This window comes from Phoca vitulina, unplaced genomic scaffold (assembly GCF_004348235.1).
Source record: "Phoca vitulina isolate PV1807 unplaced genomic scaffold, GSC_HSeal_1.0 scaffold8, whole genome shotgun sequence".
Lineage (NCBI taxonomy): Eukaryota > Metazoa > Chordata > Mammalia > Carnivora > Phocidae > Phoca > Phoca vitulina.
The window spans coordinates 44,002,498-44,018,390 of NW_022589711.1; positions in this window are offsets into that span (position 1 = coordinate 44,002,498).

The window sequence follows — 15,893 nt, forward strand, 5'->3', positions numbered from 1 at the left end:
TGATGAGGAAACCTAGACATGGACAGGTCAAAGCAATTAACCCAAGGTCACTAACTTAATAAGTGACAGAGCTGGGGAAAATTTTGCAAAGCATCACTCTTTCTACCCCTTTGTTTCCCAGCCATAGAAGAGATAACACTTTGGCTGGTTGTAGGTTGAGTGCCTACACCACATCCTGCACTAACAGCCCTCCGAGGCGGTGCCTCCAGAGGATTCATCACTGAGTTTTCCAGAAGCCATTCCATCATCTCATAAGGCCAGAAGCTGTGGATGATAAGGCACATGATATGATCGATCAGCAGAAATGAGTTTTTGGCACGTGATGTAATGAGCACTGGGTATTATATAAGACTGATGAATCACTGACCTCTACCTCTGAAACCAATAATACATTATATGGTAATTAATTGAATCTAAATTTAAAAAAGAACACAGTAAAACTTGCATAGATGGGGAAATTTTAATCATGTTTCCCCCACCCTCCCCAAAGGGTAGAATAACTAAATGGATTTTGAGACAATGAATTTAGGAAGAAACTATTTGCCATGCAAGTTTAGATGTGAAAAACTTTTCTATTCATCATTAAAGAAAAACTGGCAAACCAAAAAAAAAAAGGGGGGGGGGGAAAAAAAAAAAAAATGAGTTTTTGCTCAGAGGGAAAGCAAACTACAACGGCTGCCTCCATCTCCTCCCCCTCCACCCCTACCATTTACTCTTTTGCAATCCACCCTCCTCCCTCTGCCATTCTGAAGCCAGTTTAATCCACTCAGTGGTCTCACATTTGTTAACCTGGGCTAGAAAGCAAAGGGTCATCTCTGACTACTGCTCTACAACCTTTCCCTCAGTACCCACTGCCACCCACCTCCCTGCCACACTTGGTTATCACAAGACCAAGCAAATATTTCTCTGACTTCAGAGACCACCCTTTCTTTTCTCATTCAGGTCCTTATTTCCTCAATCCAAGAGCATGACAATCACTACCCAACTGATCCCAGTCTATTGTCCTTCTTATCCTGCATTCTGTCCAAAACATCGAAACGAACAAGAAGATAAATAGTGAAAAAAGGTCTCCTCACATTCCTTTTCCCTAGCCACATAGAGACAACTATGATCTCCAGGTTCTTACATATCTTTCCGTAGACACACTATGCCTATGTGTGTGTGTGTGTGTGTGTGTATGTGTACATATACATACATGAAAATAGTGTACATACGTATATACATATACATACATAAATGTAGGTGTGCATGTGTGTGCACATATTTTTCCCCTTATTCAGGTAGATTTGGTTTTATTCTACACCTAAGTAAACAGCCTAAACATAAGACTTCTGCTAAGACGATTAAGAAAGAAACCAGCCTTCAGTATAATCCTTCATATTAAAAACATATTACTGTATCAGTTTTCAGTCTCATCCATATACCAGCATTATTGTGGATCTTATAATAAAAGTGAGATTCCATTGGCTTTCACCATGTCTGCCTGTTCACTCCATAAGAAAAAATACTTACAGATATGGAGTCCTGCACTATCCTTAGGCACAATTTTTTTTTTAAGAGAGAACATGTGCAAGCAGTTGGGGGAGGTAAGGGGCAGAGGGAGAGAGAGAATCTCAAGCAGGTTCCACACCCAGCACAGGAGCCCAACATGGGGCTCAATTTCACGACCCTGAGATCATGACCTGAGTGGAAACCAAGAGTCAGATGCTTAACCAACTGAGCCACCCAGGCATCCCTTTAGACACAAATTTTTTAGCCTGCTCCAATTTGAACAAGTTACACCCTTGGTCTGGTCTACAATAGTCACCCTGAACTGGATCTCCCATTTCCTGTGTATCATTTTTTGTCTTTTGTGATTTACTCCCTCACTTTGGTGGTACATATATGCCAGTAGCTTTCTGAGAAAGGATATATGGGAAATTAATTTAATAAGATTTTGTGTATCTGAGAATGTCTTTATCCTACTTCCCACTTAATCATTTGCCTTGATATGGAATTTTGGATTGGAAATTATTTCCACTGTTTTAGTTTCCAGTGTTGTTCTTGAGAAAGCTATAGAAATTCTGATTCCTTATCTTTTTCTGTGGAAGCTTTTAAGATCTCTCTATGTCCAGTGTTCCTAAATTTTGTAATGAAATGCCTATTCATCTACTGTGATTTACACTGAGGTAGCCTTTTGTATTTGAAAATGCATGTCCTTCACTCTAGGGAAATTTTCCTGAATAATATCATTGATTAATTTTTCTCCTCTATTTTACTGATCTCTCATTCTAGGATATGGATTCCAATGTTGGATCTCCTAGACCGATCCTCCCATTTTCTTATCTTTCTCTCCTCTTTTCCATCTTTTTATCTTTTGTTCTATTTCTTAAAGATTTCCTCAAGTTTATCTTCCAACCTTTCTGTTGTATTCTATTTTATTTTATTTTATTTTATTTTATTTTATTTTATTTTATTTTATTATGTTATGTTAGTCACCATACAATACATCATTAGTTTTTGATGTAGTGTTCCATGATTCACTGTTTTCATATAACACCCAGTGCTCCATGCAGTACGTGCCCTCCTTAATACCCATCACCGGGCTAACCCATCCCCCCACCCCCTCCCCTTAGAACCCTCAGTAGGTTTCTCGGAGTCCATAGTCTCTCATGGTTCGTCTCCCCCTCCGATTTCCCCCCCTTAATTTTTCCTTCCTTCTCCTAATGTCCTCCATGCTATTCCTTATGTTCCACAAATAAGTGAAACCATATGATCATGACTTTCTCTGCTTGGCTTATTTCTTCTTAGCATAATCTTCTCCAGTTCCATCCATGTTGATGTAAAAGTTGGGTATTCAACCTTTCTGATGGCTGAGTAATATTCCATTGTATATATGGACCACATCTTCTTTATCCATTCATCTGTTGAAGGGCATCTCAGCTCTTTCCACCATTTGGCTATTGCGGACATTGCTGCTATGAACATTGGGGTGCATATGGCCCTTCTTTTCACTACATCTGTGTCTCTGGGGTAAATACCCAGTAGTGCAATTGCTGGGTCATAAGGTAGCTCTATTTTTAATTTTTTGAGGCACCTCCACACTGTTTTCCAAAGTGGCTGTACCAACTTACATTCCCACCAATAGTGTAAGAGGGTTCCCCTTTCTCTACAACCTTTCCAACATTTGTTGTTTCTTGCCGTGTCAATTTTTGCCATTCTAACTGGTGTAAGGCAGTATCTTAATGTGGTTTGGATTTGAATTTCCCTGATGGCTAATGATGATGAACACTTTTTCATGTGTCTGTTAGCCATTTGTGTGTCTTCTTTGGAGAAGTGTCTGTTCATGTCTTCTGCCCATTTTTTTTTGACTTATTTGTTTTTTTGGGTGTTGAGTTTGAGAAGTTCTTTATAGGTCTTGGGTATCAGCCCTTTGTCTGTAGTGTCATTTGCAAATATCTTCTCCCATTCTGTGGGTTGCCTCTTTGTTTTGTTGACTGTTTCCTTTGCTGTGCAGAAGCTTTTTATCTTGATGAAGTCCCAAAAGTTCATTTTTGCTTTTGTTTCACTTGCCTTTGGAGATGTGTCTTGAAAGAAGTTGCTGTGGCCGATGTTGAAGAGGTTACTGCCTATGTTCTCCTCTAGGATTTTGATGGATTCCTGTCTCACATTGAGGTCTTTCATCCATTTTGAGTTTATCTTTGTATATGGTGTTAGAGAATGGTCGAGTTTCATTCTTCTGTATATAGCTGTCCAATTTTCCCAGCACCATTTATTGAAGAGACTGTCTTTTTTCCATTGCATATTTTTTCCTGCTTTGTTGAAGATTATTTGACCATAGAGTTGAGGGTCCATATCTGGCTCTCTATTCTGTTCCATTTGTCTATATGTCTGTTTTTGTGCCAGTACCATGCTGTCTTGGTGATCACTGCCTTGTAATATAGCTTGAACTCGGGCAAAGTGATGCCCCCAGCTTTGTTTTTCTTTTTCAACATTTCCTTGGCGATTTGGGTCTTTTCTGATTCTGTTGTATTCTGCTATCACATTTTAATTTTTAAGAGCTCTTTTTTGTTCTCTGAATGTTTCTGCAAGGAGTCTGTTCTTAATTGTTGCAATATCATCTCTTGACTCTCTGAAGATGTTCATGATATGTTGTTTAAGTCTTATTTTTCCTCCCTTATCTCTGTGTCCTCCAAGTTGTTTCTTTCTGTTGGTTTACTTTGGTCTATATCATCCATGTTGGAGGATTCCTCAGATGTCTGCTGATGCTTGAGTGTCTGTTCATGATTAAGAGTAAGGAATTAAAAACTTGTTTGGAGGATCTAAGTCTGTGGATGAGCTTGTTAAATTTAGCGTTACAGTAAAGGGACCTAGGTGGGCCTTTGCTGGGAAACCATATTTAGATCTTTCCTCTTCTGCTGGTAGTTTTCCAGTATCTTGCCTGGAAGGTAGAAGTCTGGCTGTCAGCACTTCGGGAACCAAGTGAAAGAAAAGAGATGTGTGTGTGTGCATGTGTATGTGCACATGTGATAGTGGTGGGGTCTCTGCAGGCTTTATTCAGTATGAATAAATGTACTTAATCTATATGCTTTCAGTATGGTAAATCCATCCTCAAATGTGTGAGATGTTTCCCAGTTGAAACACTCCCTGCTTTACCCTTTCCAGAGAACGAGACTCTAGACTTTTGCCAGGGTGGGAGAGGGAAGTTACCCAGTGGTGTGGAGTGGGAAAGGAGAGCTCAGCTATAACTTACTATCAAATTTTACCTAGTCTTCCTTATTTTGGCCCTTATCTTTCCACCCAAACTTCATCCTCAATTGGTTCTCAATCCTGCCAGTTCCTGAGGATTTTGATAATTCTGGAGTATAAACTGGATTATTTCTTGGGTTTCTGCACTGACAGGTAAGACTGTCCTGCCTTATTAAGTTAGTTACCACTCATCCATCTATTTTTCAGACTCCAAACTGTCATCTTCTTTCCTATTCTTGTACTGTTAAATTTTTCCACTTAAATTAAAAAAATAATTTTTCTTTAGTTTTAGTGGAATTTCAGAAGGTAATGGAATTAGATGTGTATATTTAACCTACCATTGTACCTGGAACTCCACTATTCTAGGACTCTACCATTGAGGGCCTTCAGTCTAACATCCAAATCATCAACAATGTGACTTGAAACTAACTCAACTCTTTACCAATCTTATTTTTCCCCTCTCCTCATCATATTGGAAAACCATGATACTGCCAGATTTAGCTACTAATCTGGCATTAGTTATATACCCTGTTATATACCCTGTTATTATCAAGTTTGTTTCCATTTATGTTATTTTGCATCTCTGGAATATTTTTCCCCATTTTCCTCTGTTTATTGGACTCTTGTTCACCATTAAAGCCTGGCTCAAATCCACTACCTCTGCTGGGCCACATATCTAACCACCACCCAGGCTATGTAGTGACACCATATCCTTGGATCACAGAATACCCCTTCCAGCAATAATTCATTCCTATCCTAAAACATTCCTTCCCCACCAAGTACCATGATTCTGGCCATTGGCCAATATATAGAGGAGTTCCAAGTTTCCCAGGGGGACTTCAAGCCACCAAATAAGCAAGTGTTATTTTGTTATACACAGCCTTAGTCTTAAACCACTTGGTCTGGGTAGTTTGATGCTCTACATGCCAACTTCCCCCAACCATTCTAGGTTTGGCTTTTGATCACCCAATTGCCTCCTGTCCTTGCCATACCACTTAGAGCTGACAATCATCTCCTTCTCCCAGGTTAAAATCTTAGTTTCCCCACTTTAAGTATGACTTGGATTCACTCCCTAAAAAAGCTGCTTCTGACCACCCAGCATAATCATCCCTTGACCCATCTCAGCCTTCTGAGCCCATTATTTCAGAGCAGTCACACCAGACCAGATCTTCCCAGCCAACAGGAAGCAGGATTACAGTCACATGGCCCTACACAGGAGGTAAAGGTATGCCCTGTATCTACTCCTCAATTTTAGTAGACATCCTCATTAACTTAAGTAAAACCTCTCATTTCATGGAATCATATAATTTTAGAGCTTAGAAGAACTCAAACAGTCCTTGGCCCTCATGGGAGGTGGAAGCTGGATACCACAGGAATTGAGAAGCAGGGTCTGGAGAGATGTGCAAACAGAAAACGAAGATTCATACAGAGATGGGTAAGGTGGTGGCAAGGCTAAAGTAGAATAGAAAAGGAAAACTGTCTGTTTACAGCAACATTTCTGAACCTTGCTACACTTTAAGTTTGCCAGCATGTAATAAAACATTTCTAATTATGTGAGCAGTTATTTTTGTCTGTTCCTTATATATTTCCTAAGAAAATATTTGTCTGCAAACAGTGCATTAACAAGCATTAAGGATAAAAGGCACAGATAATGAATGAAACGGCAAAGAGATCAGAATCAGTAGTTTACATGTCTTATGAAAAAGCACATAAGATTTCCCACTTCTCAAATTACTTCCTATTAACCTACACTTTTGCTTAGAGCAATTAATAAATTGTCTTTAGTGAATGAAAAGAATACATCTCAGTTTTTCTAGGGCCTTACACCTGTAAAATCCAAATCAGAATCACAGAGTTGGGGAACCATAGATGCTGTGTCTTGGGTCAAGTCTCTTTACTAATGATGTTTTCAGAGAAAACTAAGTACCCGTGCCTTCTTCATCCTGGCACCATTTACATTGTTCCCTATTCACATACACACAAGAACAATGTAGTATTTTTTTTATAAACAAGTGTAACATGACAAAGGTTAGAGGACTTACTACTTTTTAAATGTTTTATTGTGAAAAGAAGTCCTTTAAAAATATATGTGAAGTTATTTCAGAAAGTAGCTCTCCACCCTGGCAGTAGTATCAGCTTACTCCTACCCATTGCATGAGGCAAAGTGGTCTCTTTTCCCATGATCTGATTGTATGGCACTGTTCTTGAGATTACACACTGTGAACCCATACGTTTCCAAAATATAGAGAGTACAAAGTAAAAAGTCACTAAATTGTCCTAACAGTCTATTAGACATGGAAGAAATATAGGAAGCATCCAGTAGAGCCCTTCCATTTTAGGTGGCAAACAAGGGCAGAGAGGAGAGGGATTAACCAAACATCAAAGAAAACCAGCCCCAGAACTCAAATTCCTGACCTTCAGGTTGGTGCTTTCCACTTTATCCTCTGTGCTTCCTGCTAGCTGGAAGAGCTGGGGAATGGGTGTCAACAGATGATAATACAGCAAGAGCATGGACTTCGGGGTCAGATAGACCTGACACTGCTATAGTTGGCATGTGACCTTGGGCAACTTAATCTCTCTGATTCTAGGTTTCCTTATTTGTAAAATAGGGTTAATAATACCTACCTACTTCATGAGATCAAGTGCAATAAAAAAAAAAGATGAAGATTATACAGTTGAGAAGAGAGGAGAGAAAAAGAGAGAAGGCAGGGAGGGAAAGGGAGGGATGGGGAGAAGAGGGGAGGAAAGGGGAAGGATCCAGGAAGCAAGCAATGTGTAGCTTGTGGCAGTAGGGTGGATTAGGGGTGGTGAATGAGCATTAGTAGTGGGAGGATGGGAACATGAAGCCATCATAGACTAATAGTGGTGGGTGTGGAGTCTTTCATATAACACTCAGCCCAGAAGTCCCTCCACACCCTGCTGAAAGCCAGAAATGCTCCTACAATTCCTCTTATATCAGCTTCACTTGAAGTGAAGTCCCTTGCTCAGCATCTCAACCCAGGGACTGAGATGATCCATGCAATCCCCTTACATGCATGGGACCTTTCTGTTCTTACTGCTGAAGCCAAAGTTATGTTTTTAAGACCTCTATCTTTGTCAAGATTATTTCCAGACTCAAGAATACCTACTTCTCTGTCAAGGTGGCAGAAAGTTCTGCCCTTACTAAATATAACATGAAATTCTGTGCAGTCAGGCTGAGAGACAAAGAGGGTCTCTCAAGGGCCAAGAGCTCCCAGTCCAGATTTTGGAAGACCTTTGCCTTAGAGGGCAATCATGCAGAAAATGGTTTTGGAGGGTAAGGGCTTACAAATTGGAGGCAGGAAAACCAGTTAGAAAATGGGCACAATTAGCCCCTGTAAGTTTGGCATTTCTAAGTTGCTGAACAAAAAGAGCCTCCTTACATTTCCAGACTGGATCCTGGTGCCTGGGCTCATCAGATCAGGGACAGGGTAAGTATACTGCACTACAGAAGCAAATCCAAATAACAGGGAAAAGGAAACTTAAGGGAGCTGCTTTAGGAGAGATAGACCACAGGAGTTCTCTGCACTCAATCAGAATGGGATGAAAGAAATCCTAAACTATGTTGGAAAGGTGAGATGATTCAGGCACAGCTACCAGACTAAAAATAGTAATATAAATCATAGTCTTTGAATAAACCCACGATTATATGGTCAGTTACTTTTCAACAAAAGAGGCAAGAATATACATTGAGTCTCTTCAACAATGGTGGTGGGAAAACTGGACAGCAGCAACAAAAGAATGAAGCTGGACCACTTTCTTACATGACACAAAAAAATAAACTTAAAATGGATTAAGGACCTAAATATGAGACCTGAAACCATAAAAATTCCAGAAGAGAGCACAAGCAGTAATTTTTCTGACATCGGCTGCAGCCAACATTTTTCTAGATATGTCTCCTGAGGGAAGGGAAACAAAAGCAAAATTAAACTATTGGGACTACATCAAAATAAAAAAACTTCTGCACAGCCAAGGAGACACTCAACAAAACTAAAAGACAACCTATGGAATGGGAGAAGATATTTGCAAATGACATGTGTGATAAAGCATTAGTATCAAAATATAAAAATTCTAAAACTCACCACCAAAAAAACCAAATAATCCAATTTAAAAATGGACAGAAGAGGGGCACCTGGGTAGCTCAGTCCATTAAGCATCTGACTCTTGATTTCAGCTCAGGTCATGATCTCAGGGTCGTGAGTTCGAGCACCATGTTGGGCTCTGCACACAGGGTGGAGTCTTCTTGAGATTTTCACCCTCCCTCTCCCTCTGCCCCTCTCTCCACTCTCTCTTTCTCAAATAAATAAAGAAATAAAGTCTTTTTTCAAAAATGGGCAGAAGATATGAACAGACATTTCTCCAAAGAAGACATCCAGATGACCAATAGACACATGAAAAGATGCTCAACATCACTCATCACCAGGGAAATACAAATCAAAACTACAATGAGATATCACCTCACACCTGTCAAAATGGCTAAAATCCAAAACACAAGAAATAAGTTGGTGAGGATGTAGAGAGAAAGGAACACCCATGCACTGTTGGTGAGAATGCAAACTGGTAACTGGTACAGTCACTGTGGAAAACAGTATGGAAGTTCCACAAAATATTAAAAATAGATCTACCATATGATCCAGTAATTCCACTACTGGGTATTTACCCAAAGAAAATGAAAACATTAATTCAAAAAGATGGATGCATTATTTATTGCAGCATTATTTGCAATAGCCAAATTATGGAAGAAGCACAAGTGTCCATCGATAGGTGAATAGATAAAGAAAATGTGAGATATATATGTATATATGTATAATAGAATAATATTCAGCCATAAAAATGAATGAAATCTTGTCATTTGCAATGACATGGATGGAGCTCGAGAGGATAATGCTAAAGGAAATAGGCCAATCAGAGAAAGACAAATACATGATTTCACTTATATGTGGAATTTAAGAAACAAATGAACAAAGGAAAAAAAAGAGACAAACCAAAAAACAAACCCTTAACTATAGAGAACAGACGGTTACCAGAGGGGAGGTAAGGGAGGAGTGAAATAGGTGAAGGAGATTAAGAGTACACTGACCTTGATGAGCATTGAATAAAATATGGAAGGGTTGAATCACTATGTTGTACACCTGAAACTGATATAATACTGTGTTAACTACACTAGAATTAAAATTTAAAGAAGGGGGAAAAAAACTAGATTTTTAAATAAAATGTAAACATTAAATATTCAGTAATAAAACTGTTATCTTTCAAAAAAATAATAAATAAATAAATCACAGTCTTTGATATAGTCACCAAGATGAAAACATCCTTTTTTATATCATAGATCCAGTATGGGAGTAGGGCAAAGGTGATTTCAGAAATGAGACCCAAAAGACACAGAGCAGGAAGCAGAGGCTCTTTGCTTCCAGAGCACTGGCCGCCAAATAATTAAAACTCTTTAGGTTCATATTTGCAACCCACAGCATATACCTGAAGGTTCTTATTAGAACATGCCAGGGTAGGGTTGCCATGCTGACTGGCAACACAAACTAGTTACATACTGTTTTCACCAGTCCACCTGCCACTTTTTAACTGCACACATCAAGTATGTGCCCTCAGGCTTCAGGCCTCACAACCTTTGTAGAACAGTTGAGCTGTACCACTTGATGAGAAAACATCAAGTCTATTCCATTAAAAAAAAAAAAAAAAAGCCAACCCAAACAATCAAAACCTAGTGGGTTTCTTTACTGATTTACTTTTTCCTGTGGTTTTCAATTTATTTGTTGAATACTCTTAGGAGTCATAGTCTCAGAGTTTGAGACTCTCATTGTCAATTTAGAAAGAAAAAAAAAAGGAATGCTTTTTTAAATGTTAAAAATAATTTATTTTTAAATTCTATTCCTGTGTCTAAACCAGGTATGCATAGTAACATATGTGAATGTCTTTAGGGTTTAAAGAGTCTTAACTGGAAAAAAAAAAAATATTGTGGCAAGACTTAAAGAAACAAGGTGACAGGTCAATGAAAATTTTAAGAATTTCATTCTCCCTGAGTAATTGCTTATATTCAGAACTTACTAGATATAGTTTATTTGCAGCAGGAAGTATAGGTAAGTTATAAAGAAACATTGCATCAGGGTCTTAACAATTTGTTTGGTCAAATCTTCCCAAAACCATGTAAGGAAGGGATGCTGCATCATTGTTGTCATTGTCGTCTTCATCTTCATCATTATCATAGCTATTTATTGAGCATACACTATGTCAGGCACTATGTTAACCAGTTTATGTATATTATCTTGGGAAGAAGGAAGAAAGGCTGCATCATCTTGCAGAAGTTTAAGAACTCATTTGAGAAGGGAGAACCAAAAGGAAAGCACAGTGAAGTAAAATAGTATCAGAATTTAGAGAAGGGGGACAAAAGTATGAGAGTAGCAATGAACAAGTATTTTATTGTATTGGGGCAGGATGGGGAGGTGTAGTCCTACCTTAAGGGTCTGATATAAATGATCACGAGGACAGAACTGGCAAAAAAAACTAATAATACTAGGAAATAATTCCTAAAGAAAGAATTCAGGTATGAATATTCAGGAATCACAGAACTATTGCCAAAAGAGTAAGTAGATTTTGAGGAAACCAGATTACCTCTCCCCCAGCTTATTGTTTGATTCATGTTTAACCTGAAGATGGAGCCAGTCCCAAGAAAGCAGATCCAAGAGATAGATAGATCATGGCGATGTCATGCAGACCCTGTTTCCAGCCACAACTTTGGTTATGTGAGCCAATAGTTTTCTCTCTCTATCCTCCTTCTTCCCTCCTCCCATCCTTTTTTATTCCTCAAGTTGGTTTTATTCCTTTAGTCAGATTTTCTATTCTTAATTGATACATCACAGAATGGAAAGGCTTGGTCCAGCTGAATCCAAAGGTATAATCAATATCTTCAAGCTACTCTCTTCCTCTCCCCTGCTTCATTTTGGCTTGGATTTTCTTTATATATTGACCTCCTCTCCTATTACAGGCAGATTCCTTCAATACAGGTAGGAAAGATGGTCACAAGAAGTTCCAGCTTATGTTGTTTGGAGAGTCTTTTTTGTTAGCTCCAGCAGAAATATTCTTGAGAGGATGTTGATTGGGTTTGTTTGGGTCACAAGTTCATCCCTGAACCAATCACCATGGCCAGGGACTTCTGACCTTATTAAACAGGTCCAAGTATTGGTCTCACTTCTCCCTTCCAAAAATCCCAGGGGAGTGGAGTCAACTCAAACTGGAATACAACAAAATGTTGTATGGGGAAAAGTGGTGTAAAGGATATTGGTGCCCCACTCAGGATCCCTTTATCTGGCCAATGCACCCATCCCCTGGAAGCTGTGAATGTTGACCCTAAACAACCCATAGCTGCCTTCTCTCTCTGAGACTTGCCCTTGGCCAAATAGGAACTTCCTCCCCTAATTCTCTTTAAAATTTGATTTTGTTCATTATGATTTTTTATTAATTTTGATTTACTTAAAATGTTGCATTAAAATAGTATTCATCTTGATTATTGAAATTTTGCCACCCTTCAAATTTTGCCCTGCTCCCCTCACCCTAGTCCTGGCCCTGGCTAAGAAGGTATCACCAGCCCTCCATCATCCCCTCTGAGGCTAGACCTCAGTCAATGATTGACTGATATAAGGGTACAAAAGTTCGGCCCCATTGCCTCAAAACAGGGCTCTCTCTGCAGTAGGAGTTTCCCATGGGATTAGATCCTATAGTTAGTCTCCAGCTAGGACCACATTCCCGCTGGTTTTTTATTCCTGCCCCATTTCTGCTTTCCTCAGTCTCTCTTTCTGAGAGCATTCCCAGCAAGTTACATGGATAAGAATCCCTGTCTTCAGGGAACCCTACTTAAAACAATTGATACCAGGAAGGGTTCTAGGAAGTAGACACTAAAGGTGAGTTTCTGTAGTTCAATTACTCACCAGCTGGATAACAAAGAGAACTAGGTTTTGATATGCCTGGATGCTGTTGTAGTAGATTATTAAAACTTACCTGTAGTGAGCTATTATGTGATCCAGACACAAGAAGATGCATTAACTGGTACAATGTCCTAGCATTAGAGTCACCTAGAATCTCTAAAAATTCCTAAACCCAGACCACATATAAGATAATTACATCACAATTTCTTCAGGGGAAGGACACAGGCACCAATATTTTTAGAAGCTCCCAGGTGATTTCAATGTGCTGACAAATTTAGGAACTACTGTCTCAGGCAATTGTGGAGTATGGGAGCAATAGTGACTGTAAGAAAGGACTGTGGAATCAGCGAGCTCTTGGTACTCACTAATTCCTTGCAGAGAGAAAAATCACAGGCTCAAGTTTATTAATGAACAGTTTTAAACAGTGGAAACTGTCAGAGTTATCTCCTTGACAACATTTAAAGAGACACTCATTTCCTACAGCTGGAGGGGAGGCATGGCTGAAGAGTAGGCTGAGGATAGGGGCACCTGGGTGGCTCAGTCGGTTGGGCGTCTGCCTTCAGCTGAGGTCATGGTCCCGGGGTCCTGGGATCAAGCCCCGCATCGGGCTCCCTGCTCGGCGGGAAGCCTGCTTCTCCCTCTCCCGCTCCCCCTGCTTGTGTTCCCTCTCTTGCTGTCTCTCTCTCTGTCAAATAAATAAATAAAATCTTAAAAAAAAAAAAAAAAAAGAGTAGGCTGAGGATATATCAAGAACTTCGAATTGCCTGAACCCTCTAGGCCTACAAAACTGACCAACTCCCTTGTTGAAAGATACAGCCCTCCTGCTGCTTAAAGACTGCAAGGAGATCTCAGTGAGGCGATGCTTTACAAGTAGGGTTGCCAGATAAGATGCAAAATGTCCAGTTAAATTTGAATTTCAGATAAATAATGAATAATCTTTTAGTATCCCAGTCTTCTGTATCCTGTATTTTTATTTGCTAAAGCTGGCAACCCTATTTTTTTTTTAAGATTTATTTATTCATTTGGGGGGAGGGGCAGAGGGAGAAAATCATCAAGTAGGCTCCATGTCCAGCCCAAGAGCCTGACGTGGCGCTCAATCTCACGACCCATGAGATCATGACCTGAGCCAAAACCAAGAGTGGGATGTTTAACCGACTGAGCCACCCAGGCATCCCTGGCAACCCTATTTTTAAGGCAATTCTTGCCCTCTTATAATCTGCCCCCACTTCCATCTGGCTACTGGACACATCATTAATACCAAATCTAAGTAAAACCTGACTGGGAAGTCTGAGGCTTGCTAAAGAAACAGAAGAGAAAATATACCAAAAGAGCTGAAGGACCTGCCTGGCAGGTACTGGCAGGAACTGGGAAAGTATTCCTGGGAGTGAGTCCTGGGGTGCTGGGTCAAGGGAGGAAGAATGAAAATCTAGATAAAGGATTTAACACCCGGCTGTAAAAGGGTCCTAGCGTTCTAATATATTACTGAAATGGCACTTGAAGTTTGGAAAAAAACATGGCCCATTGTAAATGAAGTAGAGGTGTCAGAACTGTGATGGCAAACTGTGGAGAAAAGGCTCAGAAGGCTTAGAGAATTCGAGATGCTAAAATGAGCCTACTATATAAACCTGGAAAACCTATCACTGTCTATTGATCAGGAGGGCCTGGAAGACACTTCATTAACCAAGGCAGTAAAAAATATGCTGGTGAGAGGGGACATAAGCATTGTTGAAAATCCAGTAATATTTGTTCTATGTAGATGAGGACTGACAGTAGAAGATGCTGTTATAGAGTGGGATTTACAATATCAAGGATGACATGATCCTGGAATACTAGAGGGCAGGGGCAGCACTTAAACATCAGAAGTAATGGGCATAATTAATGTGATGGGCAGCAAGTTTGGAACACTAGGCAGGGAGCCTCAGTGATCCCTAGAGATGACTCATAAAAATGGTACCCCTAGGGGCAAGGAAATGGGCCACCCTCAGAGGTCCTGTTTAAGATATGTAACCAAAGGATCAGAACAGATAAGAAAACTGAGGTCACAAGCCCACCATTCCCCCACACCTGGAGGTAATCTTTATCTTTGTGATAAAACTTTTCTTGTTTATTATTTTGCAGCCTATGTATGTACCCTAAACAATATAATTTAGTTTCCCTCAGTTTCCAACTTTTATATAAATAAAATTATACTATATAGTTTTTATGTGTGACTAATTTCCTTCACTCTATATTATGTTTGTGAGATTTATATATATTATGTGTGTGCTCCATGTTATTCCATCGTATGAATATCCTATACAAGGTCTGTTTTGTGGGACATGCAACCAGGGTAGTCATACGGGCTCCCACACTCAGAAGGACCTGTTCTTGGTTTAATAATTTTATCTTTGAATTATAGTTTTGTAAGGAAATTCTGATGGAACAATGCAGCATGTGCTGCAGGCTTGAAGACTTGGCTCAAGAATGATCCTACCTCCTGCCATCTTCCTGGAGCAGGTTTTCAGCCAACCACTCCCCACCCCAGTAATCCCAGGCTTCTTGGTCCCAACCCCAGGCAGCAATGGCTAACCCCCTACTGGAGGTCTGGGCAAGGGCACAGAGAGGGTCAGCATAGTGTCCTACAGTATTTGGGGGAGGGGATTTATGGTGGCAATCGTCCCTGTCCTAGGCTGGGAATGCCATGGTGAATTCAGAGGTGACTTGATGGAGACAAACCTCTCATCCACCCATGTCCAGGAACCTAGCACTTCCAGGCATGAAGTTACAATACTTTGTGGGGTGAGAAGGGGAGATGACTGCCTCAACTTTGGGAGCCAGGTCTGGAAGCTGTTGGGAAGAGTAACCCAGCAGTTGGTGGCTTTCATGCCTGTACCAGAGGATCTGCACTTGCCCCATGAATGTCCCTGAACCCAGGAGAGCAAGACATTAGATAACAAATCATAAATACCATGAAGGTTGAGAGAAACCACAGAAGAAAGGAAAAAGCTTTCTTCTTGCTTTTTGAAGGTGCCCACGTTTTCATTTGGCACTGGGCCTTGCAAATGATGTGGCCAGGCCTGATGCTATAGTTTGTTTGTCCATTACTATTTAAATCAATTTACAAACCTTAAAAATTGTACCCATATAAAAATGCATAATTAGGGGCACCTGGGTGATACAGTCAGTTGAGCATTTGAATCTTGGTTTTGGCTCAGGTTGTGATCTCTCAGGGTC